We start from the raw sequence: 20,329 nt of genomic DNA, 5'->3' as shown, positions 1-20,329 counted from the left end.
AAAATGTAAGCATTTTATGAAATCTGAAAGATGTAGAAAAAGTATAAAGAAGAAAATAAAATCACTCATATTACCACCACCTAGAGATGAGTTTAGTTAACTGTTCCCCTTCAGACTTTTTTCTTACATGTACACTTACACGCACATATATTTTAAGAAATCGGAATTACTATATATACATTTTGTGTCTTGCCCTTTTCACTTAACATTGATGTTATTTGGAGGACAGTTCTCTAAAGCTTCTAGTATTGTTGAGAATATATTTTTTTAATCCCTGAATAGATATTAAAGCCTGCATAGTATTTCATTATATGGGTATTCAATGATTTATTTACCCGATCCTCTATTGTTGGATATTTAGTCGATCCTTTTGAAAAGTTTTTAAAAGTAGGAAAATAGTTTTTATAGTGAGATTCTTCCCTTTAAGTAAGCTACAGCACACATATATGACCACCTAGGTTTTTTTTACCATAAGTGAGAATGAGAGGCTTCAGAACTGTGCTGTAACTGTGTAAACTGATAGGATTATTCCATTCATTTTTATTTGCATAATCAAGTTCATATTTCTGATCATGTAAGGTAATACATAAATTACACATGTAGTCTGTGGCTTCATAAAGTGCTTTATTTAATACAAAATTTTAGGAAAGCAACACATATTCAAAATTCTTAAGTTTCTAAAGGAAGTTCAGGAAAAAGCCTCCTTCGTAGCCTTGCCTCCCCTGCAGCCAGTGATGCCCTCAAAGGTATTTAACGCACAGACAGGCTGATGCTTAGAGGATTCCTGGGGACTTTAGCTCCTGCTCTGCCCACCCTCCTTCCCTTCACTCCACGGCAGCCACCCTGGCCTCCTGGCGTTCGTCATAGGTCAGGCTGGCAGGTCCCAGAGGCTCCCTTTCCTCAGCGCCTTTGCTGTTCCCTCTGGATGAAGTTAGCTTCCATAAAGCAGCAGTCCACAAAAGTGATAGAGATGGTATTTTGAGAATATTAAAGTATGAAAAACTTAGACACTTAACATAGTAGAAAGCAAAAATAGCCATATTATCAAGGGCAGCTTTAGCTCTGGTAGCAGAGCAGTGGGAGAACTTTGGAACAGCTAAAACAATGAATCTTTCCAAACAGATACGAGCAGCTATGTGCGTCCCAGAGAGTGCAGACAGAAATCGTACTTTAAGTACCACACATGGCAGAGGAGACAGAGGACTTTTTAGTTCAAAGGTTCTCTAGATGCAAGACTGTGGCAGTTCCACTTAACTGGGACATACAGTGTTAACCAGAACTAGAGCTGTTCTCCCAAATCCTGACCCTACAGATTCATTGTTCTTTAAGTAGTTCTAGTTGGTGCTAAAATGTCACCCTTCCTGCTAAATTAAACAGGCACTTACATGGTAAGCAACTATATATCTTGCACAGGACTGTTTAAAAATATGTATAAAGTACTATATTGTATGGGTCTTTCTTTGCCTGATGTTTTTAGAATGCATGTTACTATGTGGGGCCATGCAGAATATGGTGCCCTCTGGGATTTAAAGAAGAATGATATACTGAGTCAGTCACAAACCAGCAACCTGGGACTTCTAAATACAGGAGTCTTCAGGGATGTGTGGACCCAGAAAGCGAGCCCGTTGGTTAAGCCTGTAGGTTTCAGCATTAATACATCTAGCCGTTTTTGCCACCTGTCACAACTTCCGTTCCTTGATGATATTTTAAACTTTTTTCATGACTTAGATTTAATTATTACTATGTCGGATTTTCTTTTTTTATTTATTATTATTATTATTATTATTATTATTATTATTATTTTTTACCATGTCGGGTTTTCAGAGACTGATTTGTAGGCGAGCTGCACTCCAACCCTGAATGATCCCAAATAAAAGCCATTGTAGTTGGTTGGTGTTTATCCCTCTTACTCGGCTACATCTCCTTGCTGTTGGTAAATTCTTACGCCTTTTCTCTGAGCTTATTCTTCCCTTTTTAAAATTTGTCTTGCCTCCATTAATCATGCCATTGGTGTGACACAGGTGGCTGTCATTAGACAATGAAGGTTTTACTTGCCAATCACATCACATCTTCAGCATTCAGAATCATAGAATTTGTGGGGCTGAAAAGGATCTTGAGATCATTTAATTCAGCTTTTTTTTTTTTTTAAGAAGACATTGAGTTCCTTTAGCCTGTAGTGGTCATTACTAAGAGCTTGGAAGCTGTTGAAAACCACCTTGGAAAATTAGATACTTTGCATATAGAGCAGTGCTCCTCTTAAGTGTGGGCCACATACCATGACAAGATAAGTACAGGAATTGAGAGTAAGCATTTAGAAATGTCATAACAGATTGCTAGACTAATTAAACAAAAATTTTTTAATGGAGGTACTAGGGATTGAACCCAGGACCTCGTTCATGCTAAGCATGTGCTCTGCCACTGAGCTAAATCCACCCCCGTAGGCTAATTTTATATCCGTTGAACTAACAGTAAAACTTGGGACCTGTATTTTTGTCTTTTTTTTTCACTTTTAGGGGATGCTAATTGATTTTACTGCATTTTACAAAATTTTTGTTCTGCAGTTGATTGCCAAAAAAAAAAAAAAGAAAACCCAAACTGTTCCTGCACCCAAGATAGTTTGAGAAGCAACATTTAGCACATAGTAGGCACTCAAAATCCAATAGCTTCCTTGTTTCTTTTTTTAAATTTATTCTTTCTTTCTTTCTTTCTTTTTTATTGAAGTATAGTTAGTTTACAGTGTTGTGCAATCTCTGGTGTACAGCACAATGCTTCAGTCATACATGAATATATATATATTCGTTTTCATATTCTTTCATATTCTTTCACTTGTAAGCTACTACAAGATATCGAATACAGTTCCCTGTGCTATACAGGATAAACTTGTTTATCTGTTTTATATATACCAGTCAGTATCTGCAAATCTCGAACCCTTATTTATCCCTTCCCACCCTCTTCCCCGCCCCACCCCTCCGTAACCATAAGTTTGTTTTCTATGTCTGTGAGTCTGTTTCTGTTTTGTAAATAAATTCATTTGTCTTTTTTTTTCTTTTTAGATTCACTTCCTTGTTTCTTAAAAGTTTGCATTTATTTTGGGTGAAGATGCTAGATATCTGAGTAGCAGATAAATGAAACCTTACTTTATAGAAATGAGGTGATTCAAGTTGACACTGCTTGTTTTCAAATATAAGCAACTTAGTTTTTTTTCCTTTTTAAACTTAGTCTATGCTTTGAAGAGAAATTTACACACAGGAGAATTGTAATACATATTTGCACTAATTCTTGGAGATACTTTATAACATTTAATGTGCTACTAAATCCTAAGCTCAGCAAGGTTTAAGGAACTTAACTTTTTGGTAGCTAGCCACATCCATAAATATTTGAATACATCATGGCAGTATGTATTATCTTCTTGAATAAGAGAAGGAAAAGATCAAGTGAGAAGCACTGGGGCTTTTGTCAGTTTTCTCATGTCATCCAGCTTTTGGAAAGTACATAGTTGTAGTATTATTTAGCATTCCCATTTTGAAGCAATTTAGTGCCACATACAATAGCTCTTATATTTTTAGCAGTCCTTGGTTATTTTTTGAAATTAGAGTAGTCTTGTCCTGATTTTTAAAATTGAATTAAATTGTAGTTAAGCTTATATATGATACAATAAATACAGACTATCAAAGGCTATTAGTTTACCATGGTTTACAGGTTTGAGGGACATCTTTTTCATATTATCAAGATCATGAAATTGCCACTCCCTATTTAAGGATAAAGGAATGTCAATGACTGAGCCAAGTGACTCTCCTCAAATGTCACCCCTATAAAAATTCTGTTTATAATCCAAGAATCCTTAGAAACAAAATCCCTTTGACTTATGAGATTTCATTTTGGCAGATTTAAAAAATTTTTTGAATGTTAAGAAACCTGAAATGATTGCTTTTTGCTTGACAATACCATCCACCTCCAAGTGATACAATACACATAATGTAATAGGATAAATTTTTATCCATATAATGAAATGAAATGACACATTTAAAAAAGTCCTATTTGGAACATCCTTAATCTTATTCTTATTTAAATATAGAATAAATATTTGATCTGTAAGGCTGCATTGCTTTTTGTTTCAAGCCTCATTTTTATTTGGACAAGGCTCAAATTCTTTTTTCCTTTATTTCTTGCCTTTAAAAATTTTTTTTTAATCGCAGTATAGTTGATGTACAGTATTACACATGGATGTACATTATAGTGATTCACTATTTTTAAAGGTTATACTCCATTTATAGTTATAAAGTATTGGCTATATTCCCTGTATTATACAATATACCCTTGTAGCTTGTTTTATAAATAATAGTTTGCACCTCTTAGTCCCCTACCCTTATATTGCCCCTTCCTCCTTTCTTCTCCCCACTGGTAACCACTAGTTTGTTCTCTATATTTGTAAGTCTGCTTCTTTTATGGTATATTCACTAGTTTGTTGTAGTTTTTAGATTCCACATAAGACAGTATTTGTTTTTCTCTGACTTATTTCACTTAGCATAATATCCTCCAAGTCCATCCATGTTGCTGTGAATGGCAAAATTTCATTCTTTTTTTTTTTCTTATCAAATTCTCTTTTTTAAAAAAAAATTTGAGGGGGGATAGTAATTAGGCTTCTTTCTTTCTTTTTTAATGGAGGTAGTTGGGGATTGAACTCAGGACCTCATGCATGCTAGGCATGCCCTCCACCACTGAGCTATACGCTCCCCGCTCAAATTCTTAATATCTGTGATACTCGAAACTAACCTAGGATTTGAAATAACAGCATACACCATGATTGAGAGTAATTTTGCAGTGATGAGTTAAAATGATTTGAGATTTGAATTGTTGCTGCCTGGTTTTAATAGGTTCATTTGAATAACACACCCAGGTTTCCCCCTCTTTCTGTCTCTTTTAGGAGCCAGGCTGAAGAACTTCAGAAAAAAAGAATCGTTATTATTAATCTTGTCAAGTGCATATTACATTTTGGCAAATGCTGGTGGATGAGATTAAAATTACCCTTTACATTTTAAAAGATATTTCTTTAATGTCATTAGCAAGCAGGTAGATCCTAGGAGGACAAGAAATGAACTTTCTTTTAGGCTAACTTTCCAAAGTTTAGAATTTATTTTGGGGTTTTGCTTTGACCCATGAAGAATATGGTTGTAGTTTCTTAAAGTAACACAATTTATCTCTCTTCAGCAGTCATTTTGAAACTCAAAGAAGAGCCATATTTTGGAAAATATGAAAGACAAATAAGAAACTGGAACTCTTTTCGTGGGATGATACGTTGTTTTATGAGAGAGATGATAAATACTAAATAGTCTATACGTGAGTTAATAATTTCAGAGCCCTTTCTCTCCAGTAGCATGTTTAGGATTTAGGGAAGCAGCCCAGGCTTGATGAAATATCCATTAGCCTAGAAGGGTACCTGGTAAGAATCCCTCACCTGTTCTTAAGTTGCTCCTTGACTATAATGAAACCATGTGCTGGTCCTGGAATCGGCAGAGATGCCAAGATAATACTGTTAGAGAGGTCAGCATAGTTTTATCCTGGTAATAGTGGCGACTAGTCAAGGTGCTATCCAGTCTGGTTCTTAGTTCTTAAGAAATCCTCATGCTTGTTTCCATAGGGTTGTTATTCTCTTTTGGTCTAGGTTAGGGCAAGGACTGCATCCCTGTCATGGATGTTTGTTAACATGAAAACAATGATGCTCCCAGCCTTTTGTTGACTGACTTGTTGCAATTCTGATGTTTTCTTCACTGCAGACAAGATTTCATCACTGCTAAGCACCAGTTTCTGCTGCTGAGTTTTTGAGGATCAATTAGAATTATGCTCTCTGTGTTTAAAACTCAGGTTGATAGTTAAAGATTTTTTCCCCCTTTGCTTCTTGTGTTTTCAAGTACCTAAATAAAGCAAAGAAAATTTTTGTTGTATGACTAAGTGTTGCTCTATGGCCGTATCCCTGTGGGGCTTTGTGCCTTAGTATAGGTGACCCGAATGAAGTTCAGCTCTGCACTGGGTTAGATCATGCCCCTCCTTGCTGACTGTCCCTTTTCATCCCTGCCTCCCTTTTTATCCCTTAGAAATGCTTTTAATGGTCCCAAGGGAGGCTAGGTAATGCTAACGTTTTAATGACTTTTAGGGTCAACTTCCCCAACTTGTTTTTATATCTGAGTGATTTCAGCTAGTTTTTGCCTGTTTTAGGACTTGAAATGTTAGTAAAATAGATATGAAACCTTTTTCTAAGAAGCCTCTAGTTGCCTGTCCTGATAGGGTTATACTGATGGTCGCTTCCTTCCTAGTTTCTAAAATCAATTCATGCACAATCTAGTTTCTCTAAAAATAAACTTTCAAATAGAACATTAATATTAGTTACTTTTTTAAACAACGAGGACCTATTGTATAGAACAGGGAACTATATTCAATATCTTGTAATAACCTGTAATGGAAAAGAATATATGTATAACTGAATCACTTTGCTGTACACCTGAAACTAACACAACACTGTAAATCAAGTATACTTTGATTAAAAAACTATTACTTTAAGATATATACAAGATGCAGTTCTAGTCATAAAATGTACTTTCCATATTAGAGCCCAGTTGTTTTTTTTTTTAACATCTAAGGGGGAAATGGAGTTTCAGTCTTCTGAAAAGGCAAGGAAAAATCCACAGTCTTTTGATAAAACCAATTCGATATCATAAGCTAGAGAAATAGAGGTTTTTTCCTTCAAACAAAAACAAAAAACCTCTGCTTCTGAAGGAGTCATTGTAAGACTGAACAAAGCTTGTAGACCATAATAAGGAAAAGCAGAGCCCTTATATAAAACCTCAGGTTTCATGAAGAAATAAAGTTTCATGAAAAAACGAAAGCAGAGAACAAGATTGTCTGGAGCAAATAGAGAAAACGGGAGGCCCCAAAGCTTGGGCAGAAGGGTCAGGACAGTCCCCTGGCCTCTCACTGTCGTTGATTAGATTTACCAAACTGTGCTCTTAGATGTTAAGGAAAGACTTCGGCTAGTAGGTTATGTTTCTGTAGCAAGCAACTACCAAAAGATTTCTGGGTCTTACTATTTGATTTCAATATGTTCAACTTTCTCAAAGGGTGTGTTTTTCTCCCCTTGTGTAGATCATAAGCCGTCCTGTTCAAATTTCACAACACAGTTAAAAAACTTTGAAACTTTGAGTGTATTTCTTATAATTAAAGTGAATCAAGTGAGTTATGTTTTGAGAATTTTAGAAACCTACCTTGAGGTAATGGGGAAGAGGTGGGTATTCTTGCTTCAAATCATTGTTTGGCAGCTCAGAGATGTCAGATGGTCCTTACCCTTTCCTCTTATCCTTTCCTCAGAGTTTCTCATTGTTATTGTATCTTATTTATTTGAATGGATGCGCGTAAATAGCAGAAAGGAATCAAGATGTCAAAGACCGGCTTGAATACAGCCTTACCATAAGGTGTAGTTTCTGTGCATATGGAAACTGTATACCTCTGTACCGTCAAAAAAGGAAAACAGCGCCCTCAGCAACTCCACAAAGTAAAATCTACCCTCAAAACTTTACTTACAAATTTTCCCTTTTTTAGGTAATCTAATACTCAGTGACAGTAATTCATTCATCTAACATAGTAAGTTATTTCTTTGGCTGTTTCTGTTCCAGCCCTCCTATTCTGAGGCTTTTCCATAGGACTGCTAGTTCCCTATTCCTAGGCTAGCAAGGGTTGTGTCTAGTGATCTTATTTGGGGTTGTTCTTTTTCATTTTTCCATGTTTCTACTTTGCAGGGGCCTAATATGGCCCAAACTAAATGGATGTCTTATGTTTATTGATGGTTTTGTTTCCAAGTCATATTCAAACTATGACATATTTTAAGTTTCCTGATATGTTTAAGAGCTGGGCATTCTATAAAACAAAAAAACAAAAAACCTTAATGGGAAAAGTTCTCAATTTCCCCATAACTGCATGAATATTTGTAAACCAGAGCCTCTTAGCCTACTTAACTACCCACAGTGTGCTATGTTTGCTGAATATTTGTTAAATTGAACTAAAGCACCAATAGATGAGAGGAAACTGGCATATTAGTTATGGACCTTATTTAGTCACATTTCTGAGAGGTAGCTTGGGATGGACCACTATGTTTTTGTTTTAAAGACTAGGAAACTGAGGAACAGGAAGATTAATGACTGACATGCCTTGGATTAGCAGTTTTGCCTCTTACACTAAGCAGTGTTTTCTCAGTTAAGCCATGTTACCAAGTAAGTACATAAGACAGCCTTGGTAATGAAATCTTTCTTGAGCATTGGCACAATTTGTCAGGCAATGTAGCATTAAAAATATGTAAACATACTCTGTTACAATCTTCCATGATTTATCTGTAGCTTTCATAGGAAAAAAACCCAACTAAACACCAAATTAAAAACTCTCATTTTTACCCCTTCTCTAGAAATTTCTATTTATTAAAGTGTGAGATTTATTTGTATCTATCTAGCCAGTATGAATAGTTGATAGATCTAGAAATCTCCAGAGTTGTCTTTGTTGAGGTACCTGCTATAGTCCTCTTTCCTAAGCCACTCAGTTGGTTTTTTACTATGACAAGATTCTACAAATTGGTTCCCTAGAGGAGAGCTCTGTGGTATTGGGAGCCGCAGTCTGAGATAGCAGGAGGAGGGCCAGCTGTGTGCCCTTATCTGCGTCCTGGCAGACACTAAACAGACCCGACCGTGGCACATTTGGTGAGAGGCGATAGTGTGTCAGAGCTGATGATGAGCTGTGGCCCCTTCGTGCACTGGGGACATCCTTTCTCACACTAAGCTGGATTTACTTTGGAAACAAAGAGATTTGAATTCTTTGTAAACACTAATAAAGCGAGGCAAGAGGGCTGTGCTGGGGTCGGCTACCTGATAATGCCTATAAAAAGCTGGGTTCAGATCATTCAGACCAGCAAGGTATAGGAAATCAACCCTTACCCAAACTGAATAGGAAACGAGGTGGCTGATGAATGAAGGTGATGGTTTATGCTGCCGCTCACACTCCAGTGGATTTCTGATACAGGTTGGAGCTCTTCCTTAGGGAGAGTAAAAGGCCCTTAATGTAGATTGAACCACAACTTAGTATTTGGTTCCAGTTGACCGAGCTCGCCATGTTAGCCCAAAGAGGTGACCTAGCCCTCTCAGCAGAAAGGAGAGCAAAGTGTGGTGTGATGTGTGGTCCAAAGTATTGGCATCATAAATCAGAGCTGATTACATGTGGACAGTAAAAATTGAGGGTGTGTCTTGCTGACAGCCTTAAGCATTTTAAATTGGATTTTTTTCTTATGATGAAATAAAGTCTTATTCACTTGAGGGACGCTGTAAAGATGTTTGATTCTTTTGAAGCCTAGGAAAATGAATTCATCTGAGAACACTAAAGCATAGAGTTTATTAGATAAAAATATACTGAGAGATTGGGGAGGACCTCTTTTACTTCATTGGCTTCATATCTCTAATAAAGAAAAACAAAATAGAAACTTTAAACCTTTAAGAAGCAAAGTCTGGAATTTGCTTTAGACTGCTTAGAAGCTTGGGAGAATATGACAGTATTGCCCCCAAAATCAGTGAAATCAAAATAAGAAAAGTTATGCAAAATAATAATTTTTTCCAGTAACATATGCTGTTTTCTCAGAAATGATTATTACCTTCCTCACTTCAGCATGTTATGAGAATGGCATGTTTATTTTGGGTTTTGTGTCTAAAAAGACATTTGATACCAAAATAAAAATTGCTGTATTTTTATTACCAATAGCCTTTCCCCTCAAATATAAAAATTTTCAGAAATATAAAATTACTTGAGGTATTCCCAACATTATTGCTTTTCTAGAATTAAGTAGGTTTCTTTAGTCAATTTGTTTTTCTCCTTTGCCCTCACACCTTGCCAGAAATAAAATCCTCCTCCACGTGCACATCCTTTTTTACTCCATAACACTCCAGGCACTGTTTCTAGGAAATGGTTAAAATTAAGAATAATGTGTTTCCTGCTGACCACCATGTTGGTACTGCCACAGCTGAATTCTGTGCCAGTTTCTTCTGCCATCTGTTCTCAGCATGGATAAGTTGAGATTCATTCAACGAGAGAAAAGCAAAGCTACATGTTTCATCTGACTTCTTCCCCAAGAAGCATGGCTTATCTTTGCCAGTTAGTCTTCACTAGAGAATAATTTGATGTGGAAATATCATGCAACAAATTTTTAAAATGTTGATTTTGAGGGATTTTTAAAGTAGTAGAAATATTTTTTGTTTTGTAGCCTGCTTTATTTGCCTAATATTTTATATTTTAAATAATCTTCCCATGATATTATATCCAACCTTCCCCCTGATTTAAAGGCAGTTTTTGCTTATTGTACACAACTTGGAAAATAAAGAAGGTAAAAATAAACCATAATTTCTCCACTCTTAAGATTTTGAATCTTTTCCTCTCCTCCCCCCATATATACACTGTATATGTACACACATACATTTATATATAAAACATATACATGCACATTTAAAAAATAGGATTATAAAAATTAAAAATAGGATTATGCTGTACCTACTATTTTAGTGAATGTAAATTTAAAATTTTTGATCCCTAGTTCTGGTTGATACAACATTCAGGAACATCATAAAACCTGTTTCAAGGACATCTAGAATCTGCTTGTTGAAGCTTATTTCTCTCAACAATGAAATTGATTGGTTCCTTAACTCTTACTTTAGAGGTTGCTTACAAAAATAGAAAGAGGCCAGGGTCTTCCAGATAAAATATATGGTCCTCTTAATGCATACCCTTCTAGAACACTTCTTGTGTTAATCTAGTTATTTCTTAATATCAAAGCAATCATAAGTTTTTTTCTGTGCTGCAGTGATTTGAATAAAAGATAAAGGAGCTTTTCCACTTCAACTCGAATACTTGATCTTTAAAAACTTACTTTTATCTTCACTGTGCTCCACTATTTTATCTCTATGGCTTGTCCAAACTAAGAAGTGAACTGTTTCTGCTCAAGCCTGGGGCAAGGACTTGGCAGGGCCAGTGAAGTGACAGGCTGAAAAAGCTCAAGCAGGGAATTCTGTGTATTGTCCTATTACACGTCATCCATATAAATGGAATGTGTTTATAGTTCATATGGCAAGCAATTGGCATGAGAGCAAGCACAGCTTGGGCCGACATACTGTCCTTATGTTCTAAATCAGCAATTCTTAACACCTGTCACGGGCCCCCCTCTCCTTCTGCCCCAAGCATCACTGTGTTGGGAAACCACAGTGACTGGGGAGAGTGTGACTTATCTCTCAGCTGTGTTGGAATAGAAGGAAGGTTGTGATTTGTCTGCTAGGGGTCTGATATCATTCCTAATTTCAATATGCATATTGATGATTCATGGTAGGTAAGTGAAGTGCAAGTAAATTCCGTATTTTACCTGGCTGAGTATTTCAATCACTAGGTTATTTCCAATTCTGAGTTTCATTTTTCAAAGAACCCACTTGACGGATACCAACTCATTTATCATCAGAGGTTGTTTTTTTTTTTTTTTCAGCCTTATTGAAGTATAATTGATCAGTAAGAGATTTAAATTCAATACTTGTCCCCTCCATGAAATATATACCTACCTATTTTATATAATAAATGATATATATTTATGGAAAAAGGAACTGAGGTATGAAGAATTTGGGCCCACAAGCATTGCAGACTATAGTCAGAATGTCAGATTCAACCCACAGATAGGTTTTGTTTGACATGCTGAGTTTTAAAAAGTATTTGCATTTAGGAGGAACTTGCATTCTCCAGTTTGTGGTGGACCTCGCCATTGCCTGTAGATACGTATGCACTAATTCACATCATTGATAACCTGTTTTAATATGAAACTCAGTATCTCATTTTCTCTTATTTTCAAAAATGAGATCAACAGAGTAGGGCAGTCACTGAACTCACCTCCTGCTCCTTTCTCCTTTCCCCAGCCACTGAGTTCATGGTTGGGGAAAATAAGTTGCCAGTGACTCTCAGAGCAATTGTGGAGGTTGTAGGAATTCAGGAACTATGGCAGCCTCAACACAAAAGCTTAATCTCCTGCTTCATGTTATAAAGTGGTTATTTTCTCTCTCTGGAAACCCAAGAGTGGCTTCAACCAATAGACTGTCTTGGTTTTCTTTTGTGTTTTGGAGAATGCAGCATCTGGCATTTAAGAAGTTCATCCTAGCAAGAAAGGCCAATTTGTATGTTCATCTTAACAAAAAGTTTGCGTGGCAGTAGAGAATGGGTGGGTTTTCCACCTTATAGCTGGTGAGAATTACTGGGATGCCTATGAGATATACAGATTTCCAGGACCTCTGATAGAGGGTGTAGGGGAGTATGCTTTTCTAACTAGTGCTCAAGGTGATCCTAACATGTGTGGGAAATACTGGTAGTGCTGTTCAGAACAGGGGCTCTGTTTACAGACTGCCTTTATTTTTGGATGGGGCAGGATTCCCATGTGGACCAGAAAACCTGCTAAACAATTTCTAAAAGAGCTGTGACATTTGAGACTGCCTTTTAATCCCAGTTCACCATTTACAAGTGATTTTGGTCATTGGTTTAATCTTCCAAACTAGCCATTTTCTTATCTAATGGGGACAGCACTACTACTTACCTACTTCATGTTATGATTTTCCAGATTAAGAACCATAGTGAATCGAAGCTTCTTGGCACAGCCCCTGGCACATAAGCATTTGGTAAATTTTGCAAATGTAGTTTCCTCACCACCAAAACAGTTCCCTCCTTTGAGCTCTTGAACTACAGCTTTCTAGAGCCTTTAGGAAAGACATTTGCTTTTTACTCTTTCTAAAAGAACTTCCTAAAAAAGTAATATCTGTTCTCTGGAGAAAATTTGAAAAAGCAAAATGAAGGAAAATATAAATTACTTGTACTCCATAATTTCATGAATTTACTTCCAGTCTTTGTAGGCAAATGTTATAATGTGATTAATGTATAACTAGTAATTTTCTTTTGTGAAATACTTAATTGTCCTCACATTGCTTATTTTGCTATTTACCTTTTTACCTGCTCTTATTAAGATTTTGGTTTTTTGGTTGGTTACTTTTTGTTTGTTCTCATAGATAGGGTTTAGAGTCTTGTTTCTTGTTTTTGTATTGTTTCATTGTTCATGATTTTTTTCTTAATCCAAGAATTTTATATGCAAGAGGAAAAACTCAAGATGGTCCAGAGACCTACTGCCATTTTTGTTTCCAGTCTCCCTTCCTCCCTGTTAGTACCTACGTGCCTCTGCTATGTTGAGCTTTTTATGAACTCTGAGTTAAGCTAGTTTTGGAATTTGTATTTTGGACTGAGACCTTGCTGCCTTACTTAGTTTCTTACAGTGTGGCTATTCACCAGGCCATGTTCTTTATGCTTAACTTAAGTTGGTTCAGAAATCATAGGACCGCTTATAACACTGGTTTTAGTTTGCGACTTTAGTTGTTTTTTCACTAAAACAGGACAATTGTAGGATAGTTCCGTAGTTGTTGATTTTTCTCCTTAAAGCCTTTAAGAGTTAGAAATGCTTTGGAGTTAAAAATTTAAGTTTTCCCAGGAGTGACAGTTCTAAGTAAATGGAAATCTAAATTTATTACAAAAATTTAAGTGATCTACATACTTGCCCCGGGAGTTCTTTGCAGAGGTACTTAGGATTCACATTCAGCCCTATTCAAATCCCGTTTCATTGTCCCCCTACGATAGTTGGCCTCCTTCAGGCGTGTTCATCTCAACTCTTAGCTTGTTTCTCACAGAGCCTGAAGATGCTACTATAGGAGATATGTAGTATTGGCTTTTTTTTGTCACCTCAGTAAATGTTATAGGCATGTTTTGGCAGTTTTGTTTTCTTCTACTTAGTGTATGTTACAGCTTGATTCATGTACGTGTGTACATGATTTATATATGTGAATATGGACTATATTATGAATTATATGTAATTATATGTGTATTGTGTCTATATGAATGTGTGGATTATAATTATTTTAATAGAATTCACATATGTGAATTATATATAATTATATTATATTATATTACTTATTTATTTGTATGAATTGCCCAAGCCTCATTCTTTTAAACTTCCTCACAAATTATTTAGCCCTCCTCCTGTTGATAGGCATTTTAGATGCCAGTTTTTCTCTAATACAATGTTCAGTGTCTTTGTACCTCCAAATATTTTGAATCCTGCCAGTGCTTATCAATACTTGGTACATCAGAAACCATGTCAGAAATAAAGTTTGCTGAATTGAATTTGAAGAATGCTGATTTATTTATTTAGCTATTTACTTATTTACCTATAAATAGAATTCAGTAGTATTTGTTGAAATAGCAGTATTATTAAAAAATGTGAAGCATAGTTTTGTGAGACTGTCAGTATCACTAGTCAGTATCACCTATATGCTCTGGGATATCATGCTAGTTGAACCTATTTACAACAAATCTATGTAACAAAAATATTTTTAAGCCTAGTTGGTGGAAATTTATTTTCTGTCATATTTGGTATACACATTTCCCATGCAATAAGAAAAATTGACATCTTTGGAAGTGATTTTTGTCTGTAGTTTTAAGAGTTATAGTGAAATTCTAGAATTGCAGTTATATGATTTTGACAAAAAAGAAAGAGCCTTATTTTTCATTTGATCAGTAACCCCTGGGTAGTACAGAGTGTAGTAAGTTAAATGTACATTGATGTGGTAAATTATAGTGTTTTTGAAATAAATCTCCAACATGTAAGATTTTTTATGCTTCATCTTGTTGTCTGCTACATTGCTTACTAAAGAAAAGATCCCTTTGATTAAAAAAAATCATGTTGGAAAGAGAAATTGAACTTTAGATATTTTGTGACATTTCAGAACATAGGCATAACATGATATAATTTGATATATTTGGCTTTGGCAGTAAAAATTAATCCATCCAAAATCTCACAGAAGCAACTTCTGGCTGTTGAAATCCGTAATGCACTAGGTCTTTTTCTTGTGATCATTGTGTATCATTTCTAGGCAAGGACTTTATAATTCAGAAGTTATGATAGTAAAAGTTGTACCGAGAATTTTATGTATTTTGCTGTAATAATTTATAAAACTGTTAGAAATGTGAAATTACAGATTCCAGATAAAGGTCATAAAAAGTGGATTTTTTAGTGTTTTCCTGATCATGGGACAGGGCCTGTAGCTCACCAATAAATCATCCATATTTCAGATATCAAAGTGAAGCTATGGATTATGAGCCAATTTAGGTTTTCTAATGTCCAGATGAGAGGAAAATGGATGAGCAAACCTTTGGGGTTGATAGCCCTATATAATTATTTTGGGTGAGCAATGTTTGACATGTGTTAATTTCACCAGAAAGTTGCCCTTAGATGTAAACCCGTTTTAGCCAAGAGTTTCTGGATTTGTCTCTGATTTGCTAAGAGTTGAATATCTAAGTATCTAATAGGGTTAAGCTTTGTGTTATCTTCTTTTTAGTGGTTTATCCTTAGATGCCTTCCTCCCTGCCCCCAACAACATATTAAGTCTTAGCTACAAAAGGTACATTTAATTTTAGCTAGTTGGTTAGTTTTTCTGAACATTTGTTCTTTGCAGACTGAGGGAGACAGATGGACTTGAATTCTAAAGTGGAATCTTTTGATTTAGTAGAAGAAATAACCAGTAAAGTGATAGACGAGGTTTTTGGGCAGTTTTAATTAGTCAGGCACAGCTGTGAGTAGGAATTGGTGAGAAGGGCAAGATGCAGTGGCATAAAAGATGAAGCATTTTTTGTGTTTCTTAGAGGTACTTAGTGGTCAGCCGTGGTCATCAGTAATTTTTAGTGAGTAGTCGCTGGGTGCCTGTTTGTGTCCTTGCCTAACAATTACAGGCCACAGGTCTTTGATCTTATAAGCGACAAAGTCCGGATGATACTGATTTCAGCTTTTTTGTTCTTGCTGACTAGAGGAAGATGAGGTCAGGAGTCCCATTAGAAGTGCTGACCTGGGAGACTGTTTGCAAATGGTGCCTCATTGTGTCTTTTGCTTTCTGTTGTTTTGTTTTGTTTTCTTTGGGGTCATGCATGTTCACTGTCAGGTAGCATTTTTATGAGCATTTGCTCATTCAGTAAATATTTATTGAGCCTCTGGTATGTGCCAGGTTCTCTGGTGCTTGGGATACATTAGGGAACAAAACCAGACAAAAAGCTGTAAGCTATACTGACTGACTTTGAAAATAATATTTTAAAAAATAATTTTTAATTTAATATTTTTATATTTATTTATTATTGCATTATTTAATTATTTTATTTTGGCAAGGGGGAGGCAATTAAGGTTATTTTTGAAGGAAGTACTGGGAATTGAACCCAGGACCTTATCATGCTAAACATGCGCTCTACCCCTTGAGCTATACACCCCCCTTGAAAATAATTTTAACTAATGTTACCGAGTGCTTACTACATGCCAGGTGCTGTGCTCTGTGCCTTATTTAAGGAGAAACAATTTAAAACATGCCAAGATTGTAGTGCAGAAGATAAAATGATGAACGAATCTTAAGTCTGCCCCCTTGAGGAGGTTACAGTCTATCAGAATCCCTTTGGAAATAATAATTATCTATAAACCTTGTATTTTCATTGAGTATATGATTAGAATCTCTCTTGTGCACAATTCTGAGGACTGCCAAATTTCGCAGACCGGAACTTTCTACAATGGGAGGTTGCTTCTTCACACTTAACGGCAGGTGGCAGTAGTTAGGTAGGCTTATTGTGTGCACTCAATCAAGTGGTTACTAAAAAGCAGGAGTTTCCAACCTTGGCCAGGTGATTCCTCGTGGTGGGGGCTTCCCTTACGTTGTAGGATGTTAAGCAGCGTCCCTGGCCTCTACCCACTAGATGCCAGTAGCACCTTCTATTTGTGTTATGACAACCAAAAATATTTCTAGGCATTGCCAAATGTCCCCTGGGAGGCATTAGGAGTCTCTGCGCCAGGCGTTAGTCTCCCTAGACAACCAGCAGCTCCTTCAGGAGACAGAGCCAACCACAGCATCACCCAGAGCTTAGCTCGTGCCATCAGCTCACACTCTTCCTAAAAATGTGAAGCGCTTGGGCTGTTCACACCTTATACTGGGATCTGTAGAGAAACAACTAAGTGCTTATCAGTAGTGGGGAGAATGATCTTAATCCACTTTTCAGGGCTAGAATAATCAGTGGGAATTACAACATTTATTATTATTAAATACATTATAAATTCAAAGGTATATATGTAAGGTATATACATTTGGGGTAGAATTTTTGAATATTTAAATTAAAAATATATATATATATATATATTCTGTTACTCCACAACCCAGTTAAGAAATGGGCCCTTACCAATACCTTTAAAGCTCTCTGCATGCTCTACCGTCCAACTGTCCCTCTCTCCCACATAGGAAACCACTATCCTGAATTTTGTTTATTTTTCTTTGCTTTTCTTCATTGTTTTATCATATTTTGCACACAGCTCTAAACATTACAGAGCTCAGTTTTGTGTGTTTGAAGACCTTACTGTATAAATGTAGTATGCCATATATATTTTTTTGTGACTTGGTTTTTTTCCCGCTCCACGTGCGTTATATGATTCTTCCATGTCGATGTGTGTAGCAGTACTTTTTTGTTTTCACTGCTCTGTAATTATATGACTACATCACAGAGTATCCATTCTGTTAATGGATGTTTGAGTTGTTTCCAGTTTTGTTGTTATTATAAACGATGCTGCTGTGAATATTCTTGTGCTTGTCATCTGGTGTTCATGTGCAGGCGCCTCTGCAGGGAGTTACCTAGGGATGAATTGCTGTAGCGTAGGCTGTATGCATGGAGTAGGCTGAAGGATGGCTTCCAGAGATACTGGTCCTGATCCCTAGAACCTGTGAATGTTACCTTATATGGAAAGAGGCTCTTTGCAGATGTGATTAAGTTAAGGATCTTGAGCTAGGGAGATTATCTTAGATTATCAGGTGGGCCCTAAATGCAATCACAAGTGTCCTTAATAGAGGAGAGGCAGAGGGAGATTACACGGAGTATAAGAGGAGAAGGCCGTGTGATCACAGAGGCAGAGACCGAAGTGTTGTGCCTACAGCCCAGGAATACCAGCAGCCACCAAAAAGTGGAAGAGCCAAGAAATGAGTCGTCTCCTAGAGCCTCCGGAGGCAGTGCGGCCCTGCCAGCACCTTGAATTTGGCCCAGGGAGGCTCATTTTAGACTCTGGCCTCCAGAACTGTGAGAAAAGAAATATCTGTTGTTTTAAGCCACTAAGTGTATGGTGATTTGTTATAGCAGCCACGGGGAACTAAGACAATGCATTTTCATTTTAACTGGACAGTGCCAATTGTTTTCTAAGCTGTTTGTACCAATTTATATTTCCACCAGAAGTGTGTAAGAATTCCTGTTGTTTCACGTTCTTCTAAGCATTTTGGTACTTTTGCATTTTACCAATAGGAGATTTTTCTAAGCAGTTCTATGAACTTTAGTGTAAACTTTAAAAATATAGTTCAGAATGCAAAAACAGATGAGTACACTAATAAGAAGGTAAAAATGTTGATATTGAATACTGTTAATAATGAAGGTGAGGGGCTTGGTTAAATTAATAAATATGCTGTAGATACTGTATTATACCTATTATTTCTCTTGCCTCATCTCCTAACCACTAAAATTAATATCTTCTGCATACACTCTTTCTTCTCTTGAAAATAATCCAGTGACTCTTTGGTACTCATTACATGAATTGGCATGCTCTTTAGTTTCTGTTTGGTTTGTTTCTGTTTTTACTCTATCCCACATTAAGACTTTTTGGCTAAATAAACATAGATTGGTAAAATAGCATTTTTTGGGAAGGGGCAGTTAACTATAACCTATCTGCTCAATAAGATGGTATATTTGTCCATCTGTTTTAAGGGAACAGATATTAGTTATCAGTTCCAGAAAACCTTTCAGGCCCTTGTCTCACAAAATATATTGTTTGATGATAAACATGTTCCACATGCTAACAATACTTGTATCTTAGAACTGTATTTGATGCTTAAAATTTTTTCTTTAAATGTATATTCTCATTTGATTAATTTCTTTCTTCTGTTGTGTTCCTTAAAGGGAAGCATTTAAGCAGATATATTTATATACCGAGGAAACTGGGTTACTCATAGTTGTTGGTAAACCGTTTTGAGAGTCCCAAGAATAAGTTTCTGTTAGCCAAATTAAGTGGCAAATTGAGGTGATTTAGCCGGGTCTCTTTAAGACTGCTTATTTTAGTAGAATCCTAGCATTTGAAGAAGAAATGCCTGTGTGTCATTTACATTACAAGAACTATAATAAAGGGCCATCCAGTTTCTTCTTGATTATGGCCAGTGATGGGACCCTAACAACCTCTTAAGCTTTTGGTTTTGATAAGCTTTTTTTAAAAAACAAAAAAAACAAAAACTCTTTTCTTATAAAAAATTTGGAAAATTGCAAAAATATTAAAGTAGACAGAATTGCATAACAAATCCTTATATGCTCATTAGCAACTTCAACAATTTTCAACTCATGCCAATCTTGTTTCAGCTGTATTACCACCTATTTCTCTCTTTCCCATATTATTCCCATATTATTTTGAAGTAAATCTGTGACATCCTATCATTTTATCCATATGTATTTCAATATGTATCTGAAAGATAAGGACTCATTACAAAAACCGTAATAATATTTCATATCTTTAAAAATTAACAATAATTCTCTAATTAAATATGCAGGCAGTGTTCAAATTTCCAATTGTCCTATAACTGTGCTAATATTTTTAACAGGTTAATTGAATCAGGATCTAAATAAGACGCACACATTGAGATTGGCTGATTGTTTTTTAAACTACATGTTCTTTTTTTTTTTTCCTGCCTTACAATTTATTTGTAGAAGAAAGTTGATACATTGTCCTGTTGTGTTTCCCACCGTCTAGGTGATGCTTATTGTACCCACTTGGAATAGTTTAACATGTTTTTTCTGTCCTATTTCCTGTATATTCATTTTCCCTCTTTATTTTTGGTAAGACTGCTTCACGGGTGGTGGTGTATATTTTTCAGTAGGCACATAATGTCTGCTGCTTTTTGTGTGATGTTTGCAGCTGCTAATGCTCAATGCCTAGACCTAGTTACATTGAGATTGCAAAATAATGATAGTCTGCCTTTCTTTCATTTATTAGCTGGAATTTTTCTATAAAGAGAAGTTTTCTTTCATCAACTGTTGCTTACCTAGGTGGACAGTTTATAGGAGAAAGGCAGGATAAATGATTGAATCTTTCCCTATATTAACTAATTTTCAAAATAGAGTTGGTTTGCCAACATCCTTCACTTTT

At 35.9% G+C, this 20,329-nt stretch overlaps 1 protein-coding gene and 1 non-coding gene across 12 annotated transcripts in view; one reads left to right on the top strand and one right to left on the bottom strand.

Annotated features, from left to right (window-relative positions):
* HECTD4 (HECT domain E3 ubiquitin protein ligase 4) overlaps nt 1-20,329 on the top strand; it is a 165,778-nt gene that overhangs the window by 12,458 nt on the left and 132,991 nt on the right. The window lies entirely within an intron of this gene.
* On the bottom strand, nt 12,462-12,526 carry LOC116661035. Its single transcript, XR_004316800.1, has one exon. It is a non-coding gene; the product is annotated as a U7 small nuclear RNA (small nuclear RNA).

This window comes from Camelus ferus, chromosome 32 (assembly GCF_009834535.1).
Source record: "Camelus ferus isolate YT-003-E chromosome 32, BCGSAC_Cfer_1.0, whole genome shotgun sequence".
Lineage (NCBI taxonomy): Eukaryota > Metazoa > Chordata > Mammalia > Artiodactyla > Camelidae > Camelus > Camelus ferus.
This window is presented reverse-complemented; position numbering and strand designations above follow the sequence as displayed.